This window comes from Hipposideros armiger, unplaced genomic scaffold, assembly GCF_001890085.2.
Source record: "Hipposideros armiger isolate ML-2016 unplaced genomic scaffold, ASM189008v1 scaffold_232, whole genome shotgun sequence".
NCBI classification, from domain to species: domain Eukaryota; kingdom Metazoa; phylum Chordata; class Mammalia; order Chiroptera; family Hipposideridae; genus Hipposideros; species Hipposideros armiger.
The window spans coordinates 2,402,012-2,408,413 of record NW_017731582.1 but is presented as its reverse complement, the minus strand read 5'-3'; positions in this window follow the sequence as shown (position 1 = coordinate 2,408,413).

Sequence of the window (6,402 nt, the reverse complement as noted above, 5' to 3'; positions counted from 1 at the left end):
TGCAATGGGAGGGGTGCAGGATTCGGGGCAAGTGGGCATGGTGGCTGTGTCCTGGGGCTTTGGGGGTGTAACTGTCTGTGCTCAGAGGCTGGGATTGCTTTGCCTGGCCCCCAAGGCCTGGCTTGTGGGGAAAGGACCCCCTCCGCCCAACTGAAGACCTAGTCACGAGCTGCCTGGCTCTGCCAGACCAATGTGGAAACTGCATCCGTCTGCCCAGGCTGCCTAGGCCACTGGGGAATGTGATGAGGCTGCTGAAATGGGGTCCAGGCCCAGGGGGAATAAGGGGGCCCCCGCCTGACAGGGCGGGATGCGGCCACAGCTTCCCAGAAACCCAGCCTGGTTCTGCCGACAGAGACTGGCTGACAGGTTTGGATTGGAAAAGCAGGCCCCGAGGGGCTGGAGTGGGGCCTGCTGCCTGGGGATGCCTGGGGAGAGGGCGTCAGGGGTGGGGAGCAGACAGATCTGTGGTGGGGGTCAGGAGCCCCTCATTCCGGCCAGGATGGACTTTCTCGAGCCCTCCATGTTACAAAGGGATAAACTGAGACTCAGAGATACCGAGGGACATGCCCAGGGTCCCAGAGCAAAGTCAATAGGAGATACCCAAAAAAACCCTGTCCTCCTCTTCCAGCCCAAGGGTCTTCCTGAAGTCCTGCTTCCTAAGAACCCCCGGGACACCCCAAATGTCACAGGAGCAGGCAGCGGGACGAGAGCCTTTGTCTCGTATTCTGCTCCGTCACCTCCTAGCTGTGGGATCTTGGTCTGATACTATAACCACACTGAGCCTCAGTGTGGGGATAAATCTATGCCCGGCAGGGTCACTGTGATCCTTCAATAAGACAATGTGGGTGTCGGGCTCGGCATACTGACTGGCATATAGTCGGTGTTCAGAAAGATGCCTCTCCCTCACTGCCTGCCTGGTCCCAGCCAGCCAGCAGGGGCTGGGTGTCTGTGCAGCACGTACCCTCACACCGCCTGCATCTTGGGATACTGAACAAGTTGGCTCACATAGCCCTACTGGGCCCTCGGGTCCCAAAAGCCTGGCTCCTCTCCCCCTCATTCATTTGTTTATTGAGCAAATATTTGTTGAGGGCCTACTGAGTGCCAGACACTGTTCTGGGGAGGGCACGATGGAGACAGGAAGCACACAGCATGGGTGAAGGCACAGCACTGCACACATGCATTCATTCAACCTCTGCCTTAGCAGCATCTGCGGTGCGCCAGGTCCTAGCCTCTACCCGATGGGGGAGGGGTCATGAGGAGGAAGGCCAGAGAGCTTCCATTCCTCTAACTCATTAGGAAATCCAGGGCTGGTGCCCTTGGTACTGTTTTAGCTTGCCACCCAGGCTGGGAGCAGCAGAGAAAGAGGGCGACGCCTGACCAGGCAACCTAGTAATTGCTGCCTTGGCCTCCTTCAGGGCTTGGCTGGTGCATCAAAAGGCTGCCAAGGCCCCTGCAGCTCAGAGCCCAGGAAAGGCAGCCGGCTGCAGGCCCATTTGCCAGCTGAGATGACTGAGGTCGAAGATGAAGTTTCTGGTTGGGGTGGGAATGAAAGCAGGGCTGGCGTCACAGAGCCGTTCATGGCCTGACAGCCGGTGGCTAGGGTGGCGTTGGGGCCAGAGTAGGGCTTGTCCTGTCAAATGGAGGGACTCGGGCACCATCCACAGAGCTCTGGAGTGTGGAGAGCAGGGACAGGTTCTTCTGGGGACACTTTTGTCCCCCTCACGTAGTGGACTCCCACCGGACATTGGCCTCGGCTTGAATGGCTCTTCCTCCGCCAGGAAACCTGCCTGAGCCTTGTCCAGGTTGGGTCAGGTGTCCCCCTCTGGCTCCTGTAACACCCAGGTCCTTCCTCTCTTAGCCTGGGTCCCACTGTATTGCCACTGGCCACCCCGTGTTTACCGTCATTTTTTTTCTTTCTTCCAGTTATATTAAGATATAATTGACATAAACACTGGATAAGTTTAAGGTGTACAAGATAATAACTTGACATATATTGAAAATGATTACTACAGTAAGTTTAGTTAACATCCATCATCTTATATAGTTACAGTTTTTTTCCTTGTGATGAGAATTTTTTAGGATTTACTACTCTTAGTAACTTTTTTTCTCATTCTATTTTATTTTTATTAAATATATTGGGGTGACATTAGTTAGTAAAATTATATTGGTTTCAAGTGTACAATTCTATGCTACATCATCTATATAGGTATTGCATTGTGTGTTCACCACCCAGAGTCAGTTCTCCTTCCATCACCATATATTTGACCCCCTTTACCCTCTTCTACCACCCGTTATCCCCTTACCCTCTGGTAACCACTAACATGTCTGTGTCTGTGAGTTTTTGTTTGTCTTGTTCATTTGTTGCTTTCAGTTTTATATCCCACATATGAGTGGATATGAGCAACTTTCAAATGTGCCAGCTACAGTTAATAACTATCGCGTTGTACATTACATTCCCAGTACTCATAACTGGAAGTCAAAAGGTACACACTTCCAGTTATAAGGCAAGCACGTTTGATGTGTTTCAGTGAAAACATACGAGTGGCTTAAGGCCCAACAGACCTAGAGCTGAAAACTAATTCCACCACTACCTTGCAGTGAAGTTTGAGCAAATTTCTGAAGCTCTCTGGTCCTTGGTTTAGCCATCTTGTGGAGAATTAGCTATCTTTACACAACTGACCAGTAGGCAGCAAAATCTCCCTTCTCTAATATTCCCCCACCATGTTACAATATTCCCGAGACCTACAGATCCGTTCAGGAGTGAGCGTGGGACCCATGGCTGCCCAATGGGCTGATGGGCGCTTTCTCCTGGAGGGGTTGGTATCAGAAAAGTTTCCTTCCCCATAAAAAAAAGACCCAGGAAGAGATGGTCCTTTCTGTCCCTGGACATTCCCCTATCTGGAGGTGAAGGCTGGATCTGGGACAGTCATCTGGGGACCAGCCTGAGACGGAGGCCAACACTGAGGATGGCAGAGTGTGGACATAGAAGAGACCTGGGCTCTTGATACCATCCCTGATAACACCGATAACCACCTTGCCTGGAATTCACCCTACCACTGGAATGCTTGTTATATGAGATTATAATTTAGTCTGAATCATAGTCTGAATCAAGGTTTTTGTTGTTTAAAGCCAAAAGCATTTTAACTCACACAATAAACAATGTAGATTTTTCTGAGGGAGGTAATGGAATAGAGGATTCCATTCTGCCCCTTACAAGCCGTGTCATCTTGGACAAAGGATTAATCCTTTCGGTGCCTCAGTTTCCTCATCTGTGAAGTGACAGTAACTGTACTCACTTCACAGAATTGCTTTAAATAAGGTAATGCATGTCAACCCCCGTGTTTGCCTTCAATCTCTTGGTTTTTTGTTTTTGTTTTTTTAACTTTTCCTCACCTGCCTGAGAGCTCCATGAGAGCAGAGAGGGGCCTTCCTCATCTCCGTGGCCCCAGCGCCTCACCTGCTACAGAGCAGGAAACTCCACTGAGGGGAGCAGCACACCTGTCTTCATCCTCTCCTCCTCAACTTGGGTGCCTGGGGCGTGGGGCACTGTGGCATTGGGGGACCTTGAGCAGGTTACACGGCCTCAGTTTCCCCAGAACCAGTGCTGCTTAGACCATATCTAGGGAGGTGTCCATCACAGCAGAGAGAGGAGAATGTCCTGTCTGGGCAGTTGAGGGAGGCAAGTGGAAAACCATTGTATCAGTGGCTCTGAGACTGTCTGGGCTTGACTCCTGCCCCTGATGTGCGTGAGCCAGGTGGTTCTGGCAAGTTACTTAACCTCTGGGTGCCTCAGTGTTCACATCTGTAAAATGGTAATAATGGTGCCTACCTCGAAGCGGTGTTGGCAGGACTATGAAAGTAAACATGGGCAAAGCACTTAGAGCAGTGGGTGGCACCCAGCAAACCCTGCATTAAGTGTTTGCTGATACCTGATCTTAATTCAAGCAGCATATTCCTGCTGCTCTGGGTTTGTTTGTTTTTTTCACTGATGTAACCATGATGTTAACTTGGTTACTGTGATGTTTGCCAGGTTTCTCAATGTAAAAAATATATATATATATATATATATATATATATATATATATATTTTTTTTTTAACCCTTTCTCCACGTCCTTTCTTTGGAAGGGTATATCACTAGGTCCAGTTCACACTGGACCAGTAGGGACATAAGCTTCACCTACATGGATTACTCGGAATTCTTTTGTAAGGAAGATTTGTCTAGTCTCCCCATTTACTTATTTCTTCCATCAGTATTTCTATCAGTATAGACTCATGGGTATTCATGTTCTACTTTGGGTTATAATCTAATTCTAGGTTACTTGTTGTTCAACCTGGTCTAGGTTTGGCCATGTGGGGTCTGGTTCAAGTTGGCTCCTGCGTCTGACATCCCCTCATCTGTTTATTTTTGGAGCATTTCCTTCCTCTCTAGCACTCCAAGATGCTCCAGGCTCATCTTGTATTTTCCCTCCCTCAGGCCGGGAACCAGTCATTTCCCTAAGGAGCCCTGGTTCCTTTTAATGAGAGAGTGGTGTTTAGGAACCAAAAGCTGGGTGCTGGGTGTGCTCATTGCTACCGGGGTGTCTCTGCTTCTAGGCCCTCTAGGGGGCAGAGCTGGGTTTGCTTTAATTGAAAAAAAAAAAATTTACGTTTCCCCTCATGCCAATTGTGGGGGGGCTCCAGACAGCTGGCCACCAGCCTTTGAACGCAGGCCCCAGTCTGCAGCCCACAGCCTGAGCAATCTCATATGCCCTCAGAGGGCCTTTATGCCTCCTGGGGCTCCAGGGGAGAGAGCACATGAGGTCGCCTCTCCCTGTACTGGGTCACCTCCCTCTACACGGAGCCACTTCCTGTGTGCACGCCTGATCAGCAGTGGGGGCCTTCAGTAGCTGAGTTGCTTTGGGAATGGGACTCAGGCCTGGCCTCAGGTGCCCCTGCAGCCCAGGCTGCTGTGGGATTGCAGGCTTGCTCCCTACTGGACGGACAGCTCTGTCACTGGTGGTGGCAGTAGCCATAGCCCAGTAACAGAGTCATGGTCCCACCCAGGGTAGGCAGGACAAGGGTCAGGTCCCGGAAGGCCTGACTCAGCCACATGCCCAGCACGCCCAGGTGGCCCAGTGCTAACGGAAGGAAGGCCTGGCAAGGCGGTCCCTGCGTTTCTTTACCTTTCCCAACCCCAGCCCCACCCTATGCTGCAGGACTCACTGATGCTCAGTGGACCAGGACCAAGAGCTGGCTCCCCATGGAGGCAGCTCTGCTGCAGCGGCAGGGAGTCGGGGTAGAGTCCCAGACCAGGCTTGAGATCCCAAGGCAAGCAAAGGGCGTTTCCAACTTTGCCAGAATGTCTCCTGTCTCCCCACAGCTCCAGGATGGAAGTCAGGAGGCCTGGAACTCGGACCTGCCTCTACCAGTGACTTCACTTCCATCTGGGGGACATCAATCGTGCCTCATTCTGCTTAAAATCTTCAGTGGCTCCCCACTGCCCTCAGCTTAAAAGCCCCGCTCCTGGATTTGCCTTATAAGGCCTGGAGAACTCTTCAGCACCCCACATCCCGCCCTAATAATACCAATTTGCTTGTGGTTCCCCCTTGCACAACCACACGGTTTTACATCTCCATAATTGACTCTGCCTGCATCACCCTCTCCCACTGCTTCACTGGTTAATTCCTAGTTGTCCCTGAGGTCTCCGTTCTGGGGGCACCTCCTCCAGGAAGCCTTCCTCCCGTGCTCCAGATTATGTCTGCTCACCTGGTCGAGTCCTTTGTTACCTGTGTGCCACACCTTCCTAAGGTGTGAACTACCTCTGGCATGCAGGGCAGAAACCTGGTATAGTGGAGAAGGCTCTGGGTTTGAAATCAGGACTCTGGCTTCCCTCAGGGCCTCTGTTCCTTCCTGCTGTGTGACTTAGAGCAAGTCATTGCACATCTCTGAGCCTTAATTTCCTCATCTATGAGAAAAGCATCTAATTGGGATTCCTAGCCCTGCTTTCAATTCTGGCCTCTGCCTCCAACTTGTTGTGGGGCCTTGGGCAAGCCCTGTCGCTGGACCCAGCCTCCGTTTTCCTTTTCCGTAAAATGGGTGGAAGACCCATAAAACTCAAAGGGCTGAGGCTCCAACAAGCCAAAACTTGTAAAACGCTTTTGTAAACCTCAGAGCTCAACATGGACGGTCGAAGACTGTATTTCAACAGTTCCGTGGAGACGTGTAGGAGGGAGGCGGATGGCTCTCTCACCGTTTTCCTGCCTCCCCGCCCTCCAGAAGTCTTGAGATCAAAGGTGACGGAGGCCTGTTGGCATGGAGGCCCGGCTGGGCTAGGCCTGCTCCCTGGCCTCCTGGCCTCCTGCCACCCACACCCACTCCCAGGGTTACACGCATGCGTGCCTTGCGAAAGAAGCTCTGTTTAA